The 22479-nt window shown below is 36.6% G+C and overlaps 1 protein-coding gene and 1 pseudogene across 2 annotated transcripts in view; one reads left to right on the plus strand and one right to left on the minus strand.

Moving 5' to 3' along the window:
* The window catches only part of IL1RAPL1 (interleukin 1 receptor accessory protein like 1), a gene marked incomplete at both ends in the record, with an annotated part of 1258868 nt that overhangs the window by 555043 nt on the left and 681346 nt on the right, over positions 1 to 22479 (plus strand). The window lies entirely within an intron of this gene.
* LOC308337620 (glyceraldehyde-3-phosphate dehydrogenase-like) lies at positions 1199 to 2258 on the minus strand (annotated as a pseudogene). Its single transcript has one exon. The product of its transcript is annotated as a glyceraldehyde-3-phosphate dehydrogenase-like (transcript).

Consider the following 22479-nt stretch of genomic DNA (forward strand, 5'->3'; position numbering starts at 1 on the left):
CATTCCTCAAATAAGTGAAACCATATGGCATTTGTCTTTCTCAGTCTGACTTATTTCACTTAGCATAGTACTCTCTAGGTTCATTTGTCTGTAAGCTCTCATCCTTTTTTAATGGCTGAAGAATATTTTGTGTGTATGTGTGTGTGTGTGTGTGTGTGTGTGTGTGACATTTCCTTTATTCATTCAACAATTCTATGCATTACTCAGTGTTCATCATGATAAGTATACTCTTTAATCCCCATCATCTTCTTCATCCTTTCCCCCCTCCCCTCAAGTAACCATCAGTTTGTTCTCTGTAGTTAAGAGTCTGTTTCTTGGTTTGTCTCTTTTTTTTTCCTTTGTCCATTTGTTTTGTTTCTTAGTTTCCACATGTGAGTGAAATCCTATGGTTTTTGTCTTTCTCAGTCTAATTTATTTCACTTAGCATAATACTCTCTGTGTCTATCCATGTGGTCACAAATGGCACAATCTCATTTTTTTATAGCTGCATAATATCTGTGTGTATGTGTGTGTGTGTGTGTGTACCAGATCTTCTTCATCCCTTTATCTATTGATAGACACTTGGATTGCTTCCATAGCTTGGCTGTTGTAAAAAATGTTGCAATAAACATAGGGGTGCATATATCTTTTCAAATTATTGTTTTCGTTTCCTTTAGGTAAAATACCATAAGTGGAATTACTGGATGCTATGGTGTTTATATTTTAAGTTTTCAGAGAAACCTCCATACTATTTTCCCCAGTGTCTACACCAGTTTACAGTCCCACCAACAACGTACAAGGGATCCTTTTTCTCCAAATCCTCACCAACACTTGTTATTTCTTGTCTTTTTGATTTTAGTTATTCTGACAGGTGTCAGGTGATTTCTCATTGTGGTTTTGATTTGCATTTCCCTGATGATTACCGATGTTAAGCATCTTTTCACGTGTCTGTTGCCCATCTGTATGTCTTCTTTGGAAAAATGTCTCTTCAGGCCCTCTAACTGTTTATATTTTGGCTGGGTACAGTATACTTTATTGATGGTATGTGACAAGGTAGGGCTCCCCAGGCCCCTCCCCTTCTTCAGGGGTCTAGGATGGAGACGGTGGAGGTTGGGAGATTCTTAGTGTTTCAGGGGATCAGTTGGGGCAGGGACTCCCCAGCAGCTGAGGGCCTCTCTCTTCCTCTTGCTCTCACTGGGGCTGGTGGTCCAGGGGGCTCTTACTCCTTAGAGGCCATGTGGACCGTAAGGTCCACCATCTGGTTGCTGTAGCCAAATTCATTATCATACCAGGAAATGAACTTGACGAAGTGGTCATTGAGAGCAATGCCAACCCCAGCATCAAAGGTGGAAGAGTAGGTGTCACTGTTAAAGTTGCAGGAGACAACCTAATGCTCAGTTTACCCCAGGATGCCCTTGAGGGGGTTGTCCGATGCCTGCTTCACCACCTTCTTGATGTCGTTGTATTTGGCAGCTTTCTCCAGACAGCAGGTCAGATCCACAACAGACACGCTGGGGGTAAGGATGTAGAAGGCCATGCCAGTGAACTTCCCGTTCAGCTCAGGGATGACCTTGCCTACAGCCTTGGCCGCACCAGTGGAAGCAGTGATGATGTTCTGGGCAGCCCCTTAGCCATCATGCTACAGCTTTCTGGAGGGGCCATCCACAGTCTTCTGTGTGGCAGTGATGGCATGGGAGGTGGTCATGAGTCCCTTCATGATGCTGAAGTTGTCATAGATGACCTTGGCCAGAGGAGCCAAGCAGTTGGTGGTGCAGGAGGCATTGATGACAATCTTGAGGGAGTTGTCATACTTCTCATGGTTCACACTCCTCATGAACATGGGGGCATTAACAGAAGGAGCAGAGATGATGACCCTCTTGGCCCTGCCCTTTAAGTGAGCCTCAGCCTTCTCCATGTTGGTGAAGACCCTAGTGGATTCCACAACATAATCAGCACCAGTTTCACCCCATTTGATGTTGGCAGGATCTCGCTCCTGGAAGGTAGAGATGGACTTTCCATTGATGACAAGCTTCCTGTTCTCAGCTTCTACTGTCCCGTGGAATTTGCCATGGGTAGAATCACATTGAAACATGTAGACCACGTAGTTGAGGTCAATGAAATAGTCATTGATGGTGACAGAATCCACTTTGCCAGAGTTAAAAGTGGCATTGGTGACCAGTTGCCCAATATGGCCAAATCTATTCACTCCAACCTTCACCATTGTGTCTCAACCGACACTGCACCAGAAGGTGTGGCTGTCTGTCAAATGGGGAGGAGCAGAGAGCCCCTCTACCCATTTTTAATCAGATTGATTTTGTGGTGTTGAGTTGTATAAATTCTTTATATATTTTTATATTAACCTCTTGTCAGATACGTCATTTACACGTATCTTCTTCCATTCGGTTTTGTTTGTTTTGTTTTGTGGGTGGTTTCCTTTGCAAGGCGAAGGGTTTTTATTTTATTTTGACATAGTCCCAATAGTTTATTTTTGCTTTTTTTCCCCTTGCATTAGGAACCATATCTAGAAAAGTGATACTATGGCTTATATCGTAAAAATTACTGTTTGTGCTCTCTTCTAGGATTTTTATGATTTACAATTTCACATTTAGGTCTTTGGTCCATTTTGAGGTTTTTGGGTTTTTTTCATGTATGATGTTTAAAAGTGGTCCAATTTCTTTTCTTTTCCTTTTTTTTTTTTTTTTACTAGTAGCTGTCCATTTTCTCAGCACTAATTGTTGAAGAGACTGTCTTTTTCCCATTGTATGTTCTTGCCTCCTTTATCATAGATTAATTGACCACATAAGTAGATTTACATCCAGGCTGTCTGTTCTGTTCTATTGATCTATGTGTCTATTTTTTGGCCAGTAACATACTGTTTTGATTACTATGGCTTTGTAGTATATCATGAAATCTGAAATTGTGAGACTTCCAGCTTTGTTTTCCTTCCTCAAGATTACTTTGGCTATTAGGATCTTTTGTGGTTCTACATAAATGTTATTATTATTTGTTCTGGTTTTGTGAGAAAATGTTGTTATTTTGAGAGGAACTGTAGCAATGGAATTTCTTGAATCTGTAGATTGTTTTGGGTAGTATGTGCATGTTAACAATACTAATTCTTCCAATCCATGAGCATGGAATATCTTTCTATTTGTTTGTGTCATCAGTTTTTTTTCATAAGTGTTTTATAGTTTTCAGAGTGCCAGTCTTTTACTCCTTTGGTTAAATGTATTTTATTGTTTTGGGTCCAATAGTAAATGGAGTTGTTTTATTAATTTTTCTTTTTGCTACCTTATTTGTGTATATAAATGCTACTGATTCCTGGCTATTAGTTTTGTGTTCTGCAACTTTACTGAATTCATTTACTACTTGTAACTTCTGCAACTTTACTGAATTCATTTACTACTTTGGATGGAATCTTTAGGATTTTCTATGTATAGTATCATGTCATCTGCATATTGTGACAGTTGAACTTCTTCATTCCCAGTACTGGATGCCTATTACCTATTTTTCTTTTTCCTTTTTTTTTTTTTTGTTGTTGTTGTTGCTACAGCTAGGACTTCTAGTGCTGTGTTGAATAGAAGTGGTAAAAGTGGACTTCCTTGTGTTGTTCCTGATCTTAGGGGAAAAGATTTCAGGTTTTTACCATAGATATGGTGTTAACTTGGATTTTTCATATATGGCCTTCATTATATTGAGATATGTTCCCTATAAACTCACTTTGTTGAGAATTTTCATCATGAATGGATGTTGAATTTTGTCAGATGCTTTTATGCTTCTGATAAGATGATTACATGATTTTTCCCATTGTTTTGTTGATGTAGTATATCACATTGATTAATTTGTGAATATTAAACTATTCTTGTTCCTTGAAATAAATCCCACTTGCTCATGTTGAATGATCCTTTTAAATGTATGTTATGTTTGGTTTGCTAATATTTTGTTGAATTTTTTTTTTCATCTGTGTTCATCAGGGATATTGTCCTATAATTTTTTGTTTTGTTTTGTTTTGTTTTTGAGGGTCTTTGTCTTGTTTGGGTATCAAGGTAATGATGGCTGCATAAAATGTATTTGAAAGCCTTCCTTCAACTTCTATTTTTTGAATAGTTTGAGGAAAATAGATATCAACCCTTCTTTAAGTGTTTGGTAGAATTCACTTGTGAAGCTATCTCCCTGGACTTTTATTTTTTGGTAGTTTTTTCATTACCAATTCAATTTTGTTACTAGTATTTGGTCTGTTAAGATTTTCTATTTCTTCCTGGTTCAGTTTTTGAAGATTGTATTTTTCTAGGAATTTATTCATTTCTTCTAAGTTGCCCAATTTGTTGTCATATAATTTTTTGTAGTATTCTCTTATAATCCATTGCATTCCGTTGCTTGTTACTTCTCACTCATTTCTGATGTTATTTATTTGGATCCTTTCTCTTTTTTTTCTTGATATGTCTGGCTAAGGATTTATCTCTTTTATCTTTTCAAAAGACAAGCTCTTGGTTTCACTGATTTTTTTCTGTCATTTTTTAGTTTCTATATCACTTATTTCTGCTCTGATCTTTATTATTCTTTCCTTCTACTCAGTTTGAGCTTTGTTTTTTTCCTCTTTTCTTTTTAAGGTTAGCTTGTTGTATTGTGCTTTTTCTTGTTTCTTAAGATAGATCTGTATCAGTATATTCTTCAGTCTTAGGACTGATTTTGCTGTATTCCAAAGATTTTGAACCATTGTATTTTCATTTTCATTTGTCTCCATGTGTTTTTTAATTTCTTGTTTGATGGCTTCATTGACTCCTTGGCTCTTTAGTATCATGTGTTTAGACTCCATGTGTTTGTGGTTTTTACAAGTTTTTTTTTTCATGTGATTGATTTCTAGTTTCATTATGTTTATAATCAGAAAAAGATGTATAGTATGATTTCAACATTTTTTAAATTTATCGAGGCTTGTTTTGTGGCCCAACATATGATGTATTCTGGAGAATCCTTCATGTGCACTGGAAAAGAATGTGTACTGTGTGTTCTTTTTTTTTAATTTTCCATCTCTTTATAGAAGGTCTCAGTGAGTTCTACTCTTCTTCCCAGCCCAGTGAGCATCTTTATAATCATATATTTGTTTATATATATGTGTGTATATATATATATATATATATATATATATATATATATATATACATAATATATATAGAGAGAGCACACGCACATGAGTAGGGAGGGGAAGAGGGAGGAGAGAGAGAATCTCAGGCTCTACACTCAACACAGAGCTCAACATGGGGCTCGATCTCATGACCCTGAGATCATGACTTGAGCCAAAATCAAAAGTTGGACACTTACCTGACTGAGCCATCCAGGCACACTACCATCATTACTTTAAATTATCAGGCATATTTCTTATATTTGTTTAACATAGTTCTTTTTCTGAGGCTTTGTCTCGTTCTTTCTTTTTTAATATATTCCTCTGTCTCCCCCATTTTGCTGACTTTCTGTGTTTGTTTCTATGGATCAGGTAAAACAGCTACTTCTCCTAAACTTGAAGGATTGTTCTTATGTATGGTCATCGCCTGTGTAGACTATGTGTGCTCAGTGACTTTTGCTGGCTGGTTCAAACCGTCACTGCTGTGGATTGGGGTTCCTGGGGATTTCCACAGAGTAGGCACCCTGTCAAGACGGCTGAAGCTGAAGTGGATCAGACCAGGGTGTCTTGAGGTTCTATGTCCTGAGGGCACCTTGGCAGGACAGCTGCAGGTGAAATGGGTGCAAGCCAGGGTTATCCTAGGGCTCTCTATACTGAGGGTGAACTGACAGGACAGGTGTAGCTGACTTGGGTGCAAACCAGGATATCCCAAGGTGCTCAGTGCAGGTAATGCCCTGGCCGTGTGACTGGAACCAAGGGTGGTGCAGGTGGCAGTGCTCTAGGGACTATACACAGGGATGCCCTGGTGGGATGGCTAAAACTGATGCAAACATGGGTCAGGGGTTTCTGGGACACTCTTTGCAGAAGGCACCCTGGCAGAGAAGCTGTATCTGAAGTGGATGTCTGCCAGGTTGTTTTTGAGTGTTCTGTACTATGAGTGTCCTAGCAAGCCATTGAAGCTGGAGTGAAATAGATCTGCAGTGTTCCAGGGTCCTTTGCACCTGTGTTATCTTGGTGCAAAGACTTAGGCTGTAGTGAGCATTAGCCAGAAGTGCCCCAGTACGCACCATCCTATATCCACCTTGGTGGGTCAGCTGGGGCTGTGTGGGCTAGGGACACAGAGCTCTCAGGTGGCGGGTCAGTTAGGATACCTGGACTGTGCACGGATCTCTGCTTTCAAAGAGAATAGGAGCACAGACCTTGCTTATTAGTCCCTGCTCCCTGAGGCACCTACCCCCACCATTCGGCAAAGTTCTAGGGTTGGCTCTTTTATATGGTAGCTGCTTTTAAACTGCAGTTTTTTCCCCTGTGCTCGGGGATAGACAAATCTGCTCCTGGTCCCTTCGTACTCCCTTTCCACTGCAGTTCACAGCATCAGGGTTGGGGGTTCCATTTGTTACCCTGTATCCATCTCTCTTGCTGTTCTGTTTTTTCATTTTCTCTACCATTTGTTGCACAGAAGTTGTTCAGTTAGCTCTCAGTTCTTCTTCGAGAGGAATGGTTCTATAAATAGGTGTCATTTGGTGTGTTTCATAGAGGGGACAAGTTCTGGATCTTCCTACATTGCCATCTTTGACCAAACCTCAAGAGTAGATAGATATTGGACACCTGGGTAGCTCAGTGGATTAAGCCTCTGCCTTTGGCTTGGGTCATGATCCTAGGGTCCTGGGATTGAGTCCCACATCAGGCTCCCAGCAGGGAACCTGCTTCTCCCTCTCTGTCTGTCCTTACCCTCTGTTCATATGCACGCACAAGCTCTCTTTCTCTCCTTCTCCCCCCACCCCCGCTCTCTCTCAAGTAAATAAATAAAATCTTTTTTTTAAAGATTTTATTTATTTATTTGACAGACAGAGATCACAAGTAGGTGGAGAGGCAGGCAGAGAGAGAGGGAGAGAGGGAGAAGCAGGCTCCCCGCTGAGCAGAGAGCCTGATGCGGAACTCGATCCCAGGACTCTGGGATCATGACCTGAGCCAAAGGCAGCGGCTTAACCCACTGAGCCACCCAGGCGCCCCTAAATAAATAAAATCTTAAAAAAATCTTTTTAGGGGCACCTGGTGACTCAGTCCTTAAACATCTGCCTTTGGCTCAGGTCGTGATCCCAGGGTCCTGGGATCAAGCCCCACATAGGGCTCCCTGCTCAGAGGGGAACCTGCTTCTCCCTCTCCCATTCCATCTGCTTGTATTCCCTCTCTTTCCGTCTCTGTCTCTGTCAAATAAATAAATAAAATCCTAGAAAAAATAAAATTAAAATTAAGAAAATAAAAAAATCTTTTAAAAAATGTTTTAAAAAATATCTTCAATATAGATACTGAAGATACTGAATAAGGTTTTTTTTTTAAACAATCAAAATAGTTAGTATATATGTAAAGCCAATATTGAAGCCTCTTTTTAATTGTATCTACTATAAAGAAGTATTATATTATAGCAGTATAAACACTGGATAAGAACTAGATGACATGCAGTTGTTCTTAAAACTTCAAATTTCTGCCAGTGTGAAGCTTAGGTGACACTCTTAATCTCTCAGAGCTTCTCATGAAAAAAGGTGGGAGTAAATATAAAATCAACTTTGTATAGGTTACATGAACTAAAGTAAGTAAGCCTGATACAAAATTTTTACTTTAAAATAGAAATCACATCACATGATGATGGGTCTAGGACCTATCAAGATGTTCATTACTAATAAATGAAAATATAATTGAAGATCTTTCATTTTTCCCATAATTGTGTTTGGACAACTGCTGTTAAGCAGTAGTGGTTTGTTAAAATATCCGTACTTAGCCCATACCTCATATGGGCTAAGTATATACATTTTATTTCTTTACTCTTCCCAAAAGTCTGTGAAAACATTTCAATTGACTAAATCTCTTAATAACTACATACATATTATGAGAAAAATATACTTAAAAGAGTTAAAAATGTGATTTTATTTCTGCATCAGTAAACCCTTTCTTTGTCTATGCTATTGAAACATTTCTTCCTCCTTCACAGGCGCATGGTTATGGGACACTTGACTGTGAGAAAATCCTCAGGTTATTGGAACTTGGTGTCAAGTTATATTCCCACTCCCCCCAGTGTATGTGTTAATAACCTTATAACAAATAACATTTATTCTTGATTTTTCCCCCATGAATGCTTTGTCTGTCATCTGAGAATCCAGTTAACATTAGATTTGTTCTTCCTTCTCTTTGATTAAGTAGGAACTCTTCTTTTTGATCTTTATTTCCCCTTCGCAAATAAAGATATTGTGATCCCTACATGAATATACACAGGGCTAACTCTGCCCCTTTATCAGTCAAGAAAGTATTTATTTTCCAGCTTTCTCTTTCCTTTCTGGCTTTTGATATTCAACTTATATAAAAAATAATTTAAATGAACTTGTTAGAAAATATCTTTTAATCACTTCAGCAAGCTTCTGCCAGAGCATTGGGTTTGTTTTGTTCTCAAAGTGTTCAAGTTGTCTTTTCTAAAGTATATACTTAAAGTTACTTTGAAAAAAGAGATAATAGATGTCCGGAATTTCCTTCTAAAGAATTTAGGTGGTGTTCAGAGCAATCAGTAGGAATAGAAGTGAAATTAAATCAGCAATATGTTGATAATTGTTGAACCTAGATGATGGTGTATGAGAGTGATGTAGTGTTCTCTGTTTTTGCATGTTTGGAATTTTCATATTTAAAAAAAATAAGGTCACAAAAACTCTGAATGGTTCTCTAATTGTTATTTTTGTACTATTTATCTCTTTTATGTATCAGTAAGCTATAGTTTATAACACATCGCTTAAAAAACCCAGTGGGTTAAAACAGTAAGCATTTGATATTGATCATGAGTCTCTGGATTGCCTGCACTCTGTCATATGTTTGCTATCAACTGAAGGTCAGCAGGAAGTTCTCTTTATTTTGCCTGGAAGTTCCCACATGTTTGGGAGTTATCTGTTTATAGGCAAGTCTAATAAAGCCTCATTTGATAGAATCAGGCTCTCCTATCACATTCTGTTGGCCAGAGCAAGTCACAAAGTCAGCCCAGGTTCAAGAGGTAGTAAAGTAGACTGCTTCTTATTAGGGGGAGCCAAAAGTGACATGGTATTACATACATCATATAAGGGAGCCATCAATCGGAGTGATTAATGCAGACAATGTCATAATGTAAGCATTTATTGCTTTTAAGTCACCTGCTACTTATATCCTGATAGTTTACAAATGTTTATGTCTCCCCTCAACTCTCCCCTCCAGCTTTACTCTAACTATAGGTCACCTACACTTGGATTTCCCATGAACTCTGCCCATTCACTGGCCAGTGTTTATTACTTCTTCCTTAAAACTTTCCTCTCCTTTCCTTTCTTCTCCTCACTCTGTGTCTGTAATTAATGTCACTTCCATCTAGGAATCCATTCATCTATTCATATCTCCATCCATTATTTAGTTCAGTAAGTATTTATTTCATATCTATTATGTGCCTAACAGTGGCCTAATCACCAAACAATCTAATACTAGCAAAACCAGACATAGCCTCTGCCCTCATAGGCCTTAATGTAGCAAAGGTCAAGGAACACAATCAAAGCCACAAAAATACATGTAAAATTATAATTATAACTGCCAGTAAAGAGAAAAGATGCATAGTGTTATGTGAGATTATAATCATTCTGAGTCTGATAATTTGATCAAATCTCAGTCTTGGAGTAGGGAGATACAGCATAAACCCCATCCAACCCACAACAAACACAGTTTGAGTGACAAATAAATCTTTGCTATGAAAAACCACTAAGATTTGGGGGTAATTTGTAATATAGCCTATCCTGATGAATATATGTGGTATTATGATGGGTCATCCTCATATATCTTGAAGGCACCAAGACTGATAGTAGACCTTGGTGGAAGAGGAAATCTTTAAAACAGATGCTAAAAGCTTCTTTGAATGAGGCTGGAAAATGAGAGCAGAGAGGGTAAAAAATTACAGAAGCAACTGGCATACATTTCAAAACAACAGAATTTTGGAAAAGAGGGTAGATGAGTTAGTATTTAGGAGCCACAATGGAAAATAAGAACAGCAATACCAGCTTCTGTCTGCTAAGTGAAGACTGTGAGGAAATAAATGGGCACCACTTTGAGATGGCTGCAGGAGAAATGAGAATCACAGAGAAGAGCCAGGTTTTATTTGATTAATGCCAGGAAGAGAAGGAGATGCTGAGGATTTAGGGCACTTATGTGACCATGGAGATACTTATACCAGGGGTTGCACTGAAAGAGTTTGAGACATAGGATATGTATGGTTATTGTATATGAGTGATTGAGTGAGTGAATAAATGAATGGAGATGGTAGTGCAGTAAATGTATGTGTGTTTTGGTGGAAAGGATGCTCACAATTTTGGCATCAGTTTAGGAATCTAGGGCTGACAGACATATGATGACTTCAGTCTCACTATCTCTTGGAGGAGGATAACTCATTTGGATGAGGTGATGACAGACCCAAAGGCCATAGGATCCATATGTTTTTTATGCCAGGTTGGTGGTGAACCAGAATTTCAGATCTCAGTGTCCTTTACTACTCCTTATTCTCATCTCTCATTAATTCCCACATTTAATTACTTCTAATCCAGCTGTTAGACATTTGTACTGATAGTTGTAAAATATAAGTCTGAACTTTTTCTTCCCTGTTTAAAAATCCTTCAGCAATTTCTTAACTTTTCAAAATAACATCTAAACTGTTCAAGCATGAAGGCTTTTTACCATTTCTCCATTAGCTACTACTTCAGGGTCCCCTCAAGCCATACTCAACTTCCATATCAATCATTCGGAACTACCTAAAGCTTCTTAAAGCTTCATTATTTCATTTACTGGGCTGCTATCTCTGATGTTCAGACTGTCAACTCTATCCAACCTCTTCATTTGGTTAACTCTTCTCTGACATGTAGTTTGGCATATGACCCTTTACATGTGTTTTTCTAATGTTCTTTTGAGGTAATTCCATTAACTATCTGAAGGTTTCAGAAACACCTTATCAAATACTCCTCAAGCAGTTTATTTCTTTTTTATTTTCCTTTACTTTTTTTTCCTGAAATTTAGGAAGGCATGCTTTTATTTTCTTTGGGAGCTTTTTGCATTTCTTTTACTATCACCACTAGAATAATCATGATACATACAAACAGGTAATGAATTAAATGAATTTGTGTGAAATAAAAAGATGAATTAAACAAAATAGGAGATATGAAAAGCCATAGCAGCAGAGAAAAAAATCTATAGGAAGTGTGATTTTAAACTAAGTTAGAACTATACACAGTGTAAAAGGCTGGTGTAAGAGTGTAAAATTTAAGTCATCATGCAGACTTGATGTAACTGGACACACAATTACAGAAGTTTATTCTGATAAATGGAAAGCTTTGTCATCACTTATACATTTTTCCCTTGAAAGCAACCTTCATAAATTCTCTCTGCTGGGACTTATCTCGTTTCAATAAATGTAAGACGCCAAATATTGTAAGAGACAAAATCAATATCTGTACCAGTAAACTATGACACAGTGCTTTCTTATCACAGCAATTGTAAAAGACATTCCAGTTTCAGAGAGATGATAAAATGTTAGCAAAATTCACATGTTAGAATTGATGAAATAAAGAAATTGATGAAAATAGACAAGCAACTAAATGATTAAACACCTGGTATTAGAAAACTTCCAGAGGAAATAAAGCCATGACCTTTCAGACTTCAGGAAAAAATAATTAAAAGAATAAAATTCACTAAAACTGCTTGACCAATATTTGACAAGATGTTTCCGGAAGTATAAGAGTGTTAATTAAGTTATTTCAAAACTCAACATGAGGGTTATTATCTCAGACTTTGTAAAGTGAGTTTTTAACTTATAGCAAACTGATAAGTTGCAAATTATTTTTGTCTAGGAGGCATACAAATTACTTGTCTTCAAAAGAAAAGAAAACCCTGACGGTTGTAGTTTTATCACCCTATAAGAAAGACATCAGCCAGTTTCATATAGAGCTTCACAATTTTATTCCAGCACCTTTTCTTTTGTCAAAGAGATATGGCACAGGACACTTCTTAAAAGCAGCAGGACTTCATAACTAATGCAAACCGGGTGAGATATTGAACTCAACTCAGTTGAAACAAAAGTCAGGGAAGTTTTTAAGCACTGGAGTGAGTTTGTGAAAAGGAGACATTCAGGAGATGGTTGGTTAATGTGTTAGGCTATCTATATTTGCTAATCAGGGCTTATGAATAAGACCCCTACCCTATCCCACTGCACAGACTGGGAGATAGGGGTACTATCCTTCTTGATGATTACATTTGAAAAGCGATGGCTCCCAGTGCTTGAAAAAGATATTACTAGGTTGTAGAAGATTTACATCTCAAAGAGGCAGAGAAGAAATTTACAAATGCAAGTTTCCTAAAGTAAGTACTCTAAGAAGAGGAGAGTGGGAGGTGGGATGCTGTAATCAGGAAGAAACCTTCCTCAACTTTAGTTAAGCTAAGGGAACTGCTAAGTTCATCTTAGTCTATATCACTGATGACACATACCAATTTCTGGTATTCTTTTAACCCCCTGAGCCACCCAGGTGCCCCTTTCTGGTATTCTTTTAGAACCAACTTTGTCAACCTTCTGTTTCTCTCTGAACATTCAGAACAAAACAAGTAACAACAAAGAGACACATTAAAACACAAATTTAGAAAGGGCAAAAAAATCATTTCTAGACTCTAACTAATGAGAAAGCATGGGGAAGGCTAATGGAGTAAGGAGAAGAATAAATGGAAATAATTGTCTTTGGAATGTGAACATTAACATAATGGAGAGCAATGAATAGGAAGCATGACAATGTTAAGTATTTTATGTCATTGTCCTAAGGGGCACTCAGTTGAGAAATGATAGCACAAAAAAAAAAAAAACATTTCAAATCATAATAAATATATGTGATAACAAAATAATGAGAGAGCTCAGAAGAATCAGACAATAAAGAATTTGTTGTTATTTCTTAAGTAACTTCTAATCCTCTTCTTAATTTTCTTTGTAAATTCAAAAGTTAACTTGAATTCTGAACTTGACTTTGACATAAATGAAGCTTGCAGCATTTACTTCTGTATTGCCAGGAGAAATATTTATCTGGGTCTGTTTAAATCTTTCCAGGTATTCCTATTTATTTAAACTTATAAAAGTCCTTTTCTTTGGGGACGCCTGGGTGGCTCAGTGGGTTAAAGCCTCTGCCTTTGGCTCAGGTCATGATCCCAGGGTCCTGGGATCGAACCCCGCATCGGGCTCTCTGTTTAGCAGGGAGCCTCCTTCCTCCTCTCTCTCTTTCTCTGCCTGCTGCTCTGCCTACTTGTGATCTCTCTCTGTCAGATAAATAGATAAAATCTTTTTTTTTAAAGTCCTTTTCTTTGATGTTATTCTAAGTTTATTTTTTCATTGTCTGAGAAAATCAACTGAAAAATGTAATTTCCATTTCTGAAATTACTGTTTTTCCCCACAAACTTTCTAAGACTATCCAAATGATTGCAGCAACATGAAGTATGGCAAATCGCTTTCTAGAGGGATTCTTCACAATTAGAAATCACCCAAAGTACAGATGAAAGCAATATATAATGGTTTTAAAACTAGCTCATGGATGATGTTACATAAAGATTTTTGCTTTTACTACTTTGATCTCATCACTATTTTTATCAAGTTCTGAGTATAAAAAACTTTTTGTGCTAAATAGATATCCAATAAGTGAAGATCAAATTTTAAAATCATCTACCTGCTTTATTTCCAGTCTAAATGTAATCAGTGTGAATCAAAATAGTAAAGAATTTGGCAGAGTAGCATTACAGTGTATAGCCTGAAAATTCCTACAATAAAGATATCGTAGGAACAGGGCTTTCCAAACATTGTTTTCAGGAATAATAGTATCTCCAGGTCAATGCAGTTAGCACTATCCAATAGAATTTGTATAATGAAGGAATATTCTACATCTGTGCTGTCCAATACAGTAACCAATAGCCACATGTAGCTATTAAACATTTGAGATATTGCTAGTATAACTGAATAGCTGAGTTCTTATTTTTGTTTCATATAAATTAATTTAGATAGCCAAATGTTGTTAGTGGCTACCACACTGAACAACACAGTCTTTTTTGATATGTTCTTCAAGAATAAAGAAAAAAACGTTCAAATTTTTTGTTTAAAAAATACTTTGCTTAACCTAGTAGTTTCCAAATTCAGTTGAACAAAAAAATCCTTGTTTTACATCTGAATGAAACATTAGGGCATGCTTTTAAAATCCAAAGTAAAAAAGAGTAAGATGTTCAGGGTCATTTATACATTATTCCCTGTTTTATTTGCTCTTTCATGTATGTATTCACTCAACTGACATCTATTGGGCTATGTACTGGGCACTGTTGAGATACAGTCTTGTTCAATCTTTAAGCTCTTGCTGATGGGAGAGGCAGATTAATAAATAAAGACATGCAGTCTGATAAATTCCAAGAAACACAGGGCTATGGGAATACAGAGATGGGCAGGCCTACCTCAAAGTTATTTAGGGTTTAGTTCCAGGCTACTGGAATAAAGCCTATATTGCAATGAAGTGAGTTAAATGAGGTTTTTTTGTTTTGGTTTGTTTCCCATTGCATGTAAAAGTTATGTATAAACTATGTTGTAGTCTCTGAAGTGTATAATAGCATTATGTCTAAAAGAAAACTAATGTACATACATAATTTAAATACTTCATTGCTAAGAAATTGTTAACCATTATCTGGGCTTTCAGTGAGTCATGATCATTGATCACAGATCACTGTAACAAATATTATAATAATGAAAAATTTGAAATATTGCAAGAATTATCAAAATGTGACACAGAGATGTGAAGTAAGAAAATGCTGTTGGGAAGAAAAAAGGTGCCTATAGAGTTGTTTGATGTGGGGTTACCACAAGCCTTCCATTTGTTTAAAAAAAAAAAGTGAAGTATCTGTGAAGTGCAGTAAAGTGAAACATAATAAAATAAGGCATACTTGTAATCAAGATTTGTCATGAGAAACTTTCCAGAAGGAGACTGGAAGACAAGTGAAAAAAAGAAGGCCCTTTTTCATTTTTTATTTCTCTGACTCCCTTTGCCAGAGTTTGCCACTTAACCTATGCTATTCAAGCTTAGAGCTTGTGTCATGATATATGCTCAGATCCTGTGGGTTGCTTTTGTATACCCTTAAGTCAGATCCTGTGGGCTGCTTTTTTATACCCTTAAGTCAGAAGGATTAGTTCACTTTTTATAGGTTGGTTTGAGGATAACGTCTCCCTAAGTATTTTCTACTTCCTTTCTGCCACCCCCAAGCAGTCCCTCTAAACCTACCCATCCACAGTCCAACATATACCAAAGAAGTCGGAATTTTTGTACATAACTTACAGTGATCTTAAAATAACCCTCAAAATTCTGACCTGAGAACAGGGGTAGGCCTTCTCTCATTTAGTTCTCAGTAAAATATAGATACACTTGCACATACAAGCACATTCACATTGTCTGTCTTTTCCCAGTTTCAGCAAACGTCAACTGATTTCCCTGCATCCCCTTTTTTTGTAATAATCCATTCTCAGCAATGTAAGGGATGTTCTAAAATGTGAATCTCATCAAGAAATCCCCCCCATATTAAACTCTTCAAGAATTCTCTGAATTTCTTTCAAGAGAAATTCCATATCCATTAGTTTAAAATTCACTGTAAGATGTCCTCCAAGTTTACTCCTCCAACCTAAGAACTAAACATCTTAGACCAGAGTGTAGCACACAGTCAACAACCAGTCCATGTTAGCAGTTATTTTAGGGTATGTTTCCCTGTTCAGAAAGCCTAAGAACGTGGCATGCTGTAAGATTAGAGAAGAAACACAAAGTACAGCAAACATACATAAGAAAAGCAAATCCTTGAAACCTTTAAATGTTCATAAGAACATTCTTAAGAATTCACCACTCCTAACAAGACTTATCTACTCCTCCCACTCTTCCCTGAGCCTACATACGTTATAGTTTCAAGGAATGAAGTTTATCCATATCAAAACTTTCACATATCAATGTACATCTTGAAGGTCTTCTTTTATCCTAAAAAATATGTTGGGAAACATTCCTATAAATATTTTTAAGAGACAAGTACTGTAAGAATGATTGAAATTCTACAAACTAATTTTATTTTATTAACAGAGGACAGTATAGGGTAGTTATCACAAACCCAGATCTAGTAAAGGATTCATTCCACTGAGTGCCATTAATTGGTATCACCTTCCCCAAATAACCACCAGTATAACATATGCATCAAGCAAAGCTGAGTTTATTACTTTGTTCAGTAAAGAAGGACAGTACTATAACAGGGTCTTAGTAGATTCTCCAAAGACAGAGGTTGAGGGCAGCCATATATATACAATTTGGGGGGGTTCTGGGTTCAAGTAGATTAAAGTGTGTCTTTGATAGATCAGATTATAATTAGGCAACTCCAAGATATAATAGAAAAAGATTGGTAGGCCCAATGAGTCCAGGGCTTGGAAGTAAGTCTTATTGAGTAAAAATCTGTTGTTAAGTAAGAGGGTTCATCCGGTCGAACAATCCGCTGTCCTAAATGAAGGTGGAGGGATTCCTCAGGGAAACAACACTATCTTGAGACAGAGCTGGTTGATCACTATATTGTTCAGATAAATGCATCTTCAGGATTTTCCTGAAGCCACTAATGAAGCTGTCTACTAGGTTACAGAATTATCTCTAAAAAAGATTTCCTGAAAGAGTAAAGTCATGCTGATGTGGGGGGCCTCAAAAATTAAACTCTCTGGGAGACAACCTCTTTGAGTTTCCTAAGTTGTAAAATGGGGATACCAGTGGTACCTTTTTCTTTTGGTTTTAATAACTGAGTGAGATAATATGTATAAAGCCCTTAGTAGGATGTCTGTCACTTAGTAAAAGTACAATAGCTGTAAAATATCTTTTTTAAATAAACTATTTATAATGTAGCAATTAATTTTTTCAGTCACTCATTCCAAAATATCCACTAAAATACTATATGATGTGTGGTGTGTCTTGCTGTGTTATAGGGACACAGAATTGAAAAATCCATGAACTTAAAGAACGTTTATGCTAATAAATATGTTACCTTGTGACACAGATAGTGCTCTAGGAAAGATAGGAATGCAATGCCACAGCAGCCCAGGTGATTTATATAGGTCTGAAAAACATGGTCTTGTGAAGTGGATGTTTGACCTGGTCCTTGAAGGATGAGTAGTAATCCATGAGACACCCAAGGGTCAGATCATTCCAACGTCAGATCATTCCAGACTAAGTGAAAAGTATATACATAGGCTAGGAGCTATTGATTTTCATGCCAAGTTCCAGATATGAGGAGAAAGTATGATTCTAGGTAAAAGTTCAGGTGGAACAGAAGGATATTTGTATAAAAGAGTTTAATAAGTAATAGACTTCTATATAACAATAATCTGTGTTTTCAATAAACATGAGTTGATTCCAGCTGGAGGGTCAAGGGTTTTTTATATCATAGTAAGGAACTGGGCTTCTATTTTACAAAGTCTGGGTGTTATCACATATTTTTATACAGTAGAGTCATGCTGAAGGACTTATAATTGTCCTTATTAATAACCTTATTCAAACCTCCCAGAGACTGACTGATTTCATTGGTTTGGGGTGGAGCCTGGAATCCTGTATTTTTTAATATGTGTGTGTGTGTGTGTGTGTGTGTTTTGCTTGTTTCTTCAGTGCTCTTCTGGTTATTCTAATGAATGGGCAGGACAGAAAACTTCCCGCACTAAAGGATTACAGCCCAAGAGCCATAGTCAGAAGCTCAGTAAGAGTCACTGAAGGAATAGCCATAAGGTCCATGGACATAAAACTGGAAACAAGGAGTCAAGAGAGGTCTGCCAATGGAGCCATCCCATGATAAATCATTTTAGGAGGCAATTCTAGCAGCAGAGATGATAAGATGGGACAGAGTAAATTTTTGGCTATTCCTGCTTATCTAGAGCTTGGTTTCAAAGAAGAAAAGGAAGGAGGCTCTTCCGATATTCCGAGTGAGATTGGTAACATAGGTTAAGACTGAGGATAGTGGACGTGAGATGATATGCACTGAAAAAGAAAAGTAAATGTTGGGATAAACCCAGGTGCTGTATTAAAGGAGAAAGTGAGCGAGCGAGCGAGTGCTCTGTCAAGGAAAAACCCAAGTGTTGTAGTTATAGGCAGGAGTAGCAGGGATGGGGATGAAGGTAAAGATAACAAATTTGAAAAGGTTGAGTGTAAAAGGAATCTGAATAAATCAGGACTCCTTCCCTGGATTACTTTTCTCCAAGCATGACTGTGTGGTCCCTTATTTCTCTGAACATCTTCAACAGCCTGCCTTCTCTCCTCTTTTGTGGGTAATCCCAGTGCCCTTGGGCCATTCTCAGTTCCAAAGTATTTGCTCCACTCTTCTAAATGTGTTTTTTTTTACTACTAAAATAAGATCTTATTTTATTTTTGAATTGAGAAATGTGCTATAGTGAGTTTACTTTATTATTATTTTTTATCATTATCATTAAAAATGACAGTATTCATGAAGTATCAATGATGAACATGAAAAAAGTCAAATAACTGAGGGTGGCTGGAGGGTGGGGGGAGGGAATAGGGTGGCTGGGTTATGGACATTGAGGAGGTATGTGCTATGGTGAGAGCTGTAATTGTGTAAGACTGATAATTCACAGACCTGTACCCCTTGAAGCAAATAATACATTATATGTTAATAAAAATTTTTAAAAATACAAAATTTTTTAAAAAAATATGGTAGGTTTCCTAGATGACCTCAAGGTCAGTAAAACTTCCTTCCTGATCCACGGCCATAGGTCCTTGGGCACATTCTGAAAAATGAAAGTTAAAGGCAGACTGAAAAGCTAAGAGTACCTATTTTTTACTTGTGATATAGAATTATAAGTCAGAATACTAACTAGGCAGGATCAATTATTGTGTTTTCTGTGGGACTAAATCATAATTCTAGAAGTTGTCTAATCCTCCCCAAATATTTTGGGATCTTGTGTCACAAATGCTGAAATCCTGACTACAGTACAGGTTTAGGAGAAGGATAACGTGTCCGACAGCTTTTTACTGGTGTCAAGAAAAATGCTAGAAAATATGCAAAAGACTGTCAAAAACAGCAGTGTTAACATGACAGTGAAAGCAAGTTTATATTTTTTATCCCTCAAAGGTCAGAAGATCAATGTTTTCTAGTAATTCATCTATGAAATTAACCACCTTTGGCTTTTAAAATGTTCATCAGAGGTACTTAGTTCATGAATACTGTCATTTCCTTATTTTGTTTTATTTTGAAGAATATTATTCATAGATAACTATTTGCTGGAAAACATTTTTATACATAATGGCTTGTTTAGGATAACATCTACTGATGCATGACAGAAGGATAAAAATTGTTGTAGCTTTGACAGCAGAATCAATCAGAAAGAAAAACCTTAAGTAGCTTTATAAAATTTACCAAAATTTATGCTTCTGATTCCATGCTCTATATTTGTTGATTTATTTCATTCCCTGAGGGATCAGTAGTGAATATTTAAGTAAAAGAGGACATGATTGCACATTAAATACAATATGTCTTTTGGGAAGATCAAGAAATTTTTCAACCTTAGCAGCATTCACATTTGTGTGCCTGTGTGTGTGCTTGTGTACATTTATGCAATAATAAAAATACTGCCTTCCATCTGCATGAGATGTTAAAGATATTTTCACTTTATTTCTCATATAGTCTCCTCCTTTTGTCCCCCAATAATCCTGTGAGATAACAATAATATATACAATACTTTTTTTACATGTGAAGTATTTTTTTTATTAATTACTTCATGACTGCTTTTTGCTTAACATTTCACTTTCATTTTCTTCTTTTTTTTTCTTTTTAACTTTCTATCTTAATTGTTACCATAACATTATAAAAAAAGTTCAGTCTTAGTTCTCATTTTTGAAAAGTGGAGACAGATTTATTGGAACACAATTTACAGTCCACCCTGACACAGAGATACACTCAGCTGGCTGAGAATAAAAACTTGCATTCAGGAAAGGGCTAGTTTTAAAGTAGGACTGAACAACTCCCCTCCCCCACAATGTTCACACCTATTTCCCCTTCCTGAAGAACAAGATGCTGCCTAATAGTCTTTATGTTGGGTGAAATCTATACAGTACTCTTAACCAAACCCTTTGACTTGATGTATTTTATTTGAGACAATAAGCTTGAGAAATAAATATTATGAATCTTATCTCCATATAAATAATGAGAAAAAGACACTCAAACTAGGGTAAATGACCTAGCAACTAGCAGTCAACTATTTGAGATAGAGCTGATACTAAAACTAAGTCTTCTTAACTTTGCACTGTGCTTGAATCATAGAAAATGTTCAATAAATATCTCAACTTTAATTCATAATTTGTATAGGAACATCAGATAACTACCACAAGGAGTTTCAGTTTTCTTTTGAATCTGTGGATTATTATATTCCAGAAGAGGTTTTTTTTCCTAGCCGAATATTATCAGGAAGAGATTACTTGACTAATTTGAACCATGTAGACATCTCACTGATATGGGAAAGGACACCATTATATAGGATTCAAGAGCCAGTAGTCATGCATGCTGGGCATTATTTAGAAAGAAGCAAAACATTTTAATATAAAACTGTCCCACATAAATTTGATAGGGTTTTCCCCCTTGTTTCTATTAGTATAAATCTGCCTTTCTCTAGTAATTATTGGTGGGCATAAAGTAAAAGGGAACTGTTGCAAAGGAACAATGATCTAATCATGCTTTGAGTTCAATGTTTGTTTTATTTCAAAGAAAGATGCCTATGAAACTTGTATAACCAATTGGCAGGCTAAAAGAATAACCTTATGTAAATGCAGAATGTAATTACCATTTTCACAAATTTGGTACATGTTGGAAATGTCATTTCAATCAGGACTAATCATAATATGACAAGAATAACTGTGATACCATAAGTGATAATGTTATGCTGCTCACTTTTTCTAAATTTGGTGGCAAAATATGCAAAGATAAAACTCTCAGAGAGCCAGTAAAACATGTTCAAGATTTTTGCCACTTTTAAAAATATTTTCAGGGAAATATTCACCATTATGGAGTAGCCATTATTTTTATAGCTCAATTGTTTTTAGATTAATCCCTTCTTAGAATTTGTGTCATCATTTAAGGCAAATGAAAAAGAACAAATATAAACTTTTTTTAAATTATTTATTTATTTACTTGACGGAGAGAGAGAGAGCGTGAGAGAGCAGGAACACATGTGGGGGAGTGGGAGAGGGAGAAATAGGCTTCCTGCTGAACAGGGAGCCTGATGTGGGGCTCGATCCCAGGACCCTGGATCATGACCTTAGCCAAAGGCAGTCGCTTAACAACTGAGCCACCCAGGTGCCCCACGAGTATAAAATTTTAAGTGATAATAAAATACTTCTTTACATTTTCCCATTTATATAAATTTAAATATTGGTTTTATAAATGTTGCCTCTTTCATTTTTTCAGCAAGCATGCCTCTTATTGATAATGAGTAAAATACGTAACAACAAATTAAGGACTTCAGCATACACCTCACTGGTTTCTATTCATCACATATGAAGTTGCTATGAATGCCATTTGCATGCTGTCTCATTTTCTGGCTCCTGGTGAAGAAACAGGTTAATGGAAACATTCTTCATTTCATTACTGATTCTAATAGGTCTCACAAAGTTCATGAGATATTTTATTTAACTCAATTAATATAAATTTTCTAATGTAGTTTTCTAGGGACTAGACAACAAATGCTTTCTTAAAAGTACCCTTCCTGGGGCGCCTGGGTGGCTCAGTTGGTTAAGCATCTGCCTTAGACTCAGGCCCTGATCTCAGGGTGCTGGACTGACTCCCCTTTCAGGATCCCTACTTAGCAGGGTGTCTGCTTCTCCCACCTCAATCTCTGCTCCTCCCCCGTTTGTGCACTCCCCCTCTCTCTTTCTTTCTGTCTCAAATAAATAAATTCTTTTTAAAAAATACCCTTCCACTGGGAAGTTTCAATAAAGAGAAAAAAAAATGTGTGTATATAGCCCCAGGACTGCAGGCAACAGGGGATGTGTGGCAGAGGGGAAGGCTGCAGAAAAAAGGAATTAGGCATGGTTTATTTGTTTGTGTTTTGGTGATGAATAGAGCATCTTACTAACATTTACTTTGAATACCTTAACAGGGGTTCCGAAGCTGTGTTAAAGACCTGAACCTCTATTCAGGGACCCATATGGAATTCAGAGTTTTCCCAAAAGTCCTGAAATTGGTTCAGATTTTATGTGCATTTATTATTTTTATGGGGAAAGACTAATAACTTTTATCAGATTTTCCTGGGCATTTAAGAAAGAGAAATATATTTA

The sequence above is a fragment of the Martes martes genome (genome assembly GCF_963455335.1).
Source record: "Martes martes genome assembly, chromosome: X".
Taxonomy (NCBI): Eukaryota; Metazoa; Chordata; class Mammalia; order Carnivora; family Mustelidae; genus Martes; species Martes martes.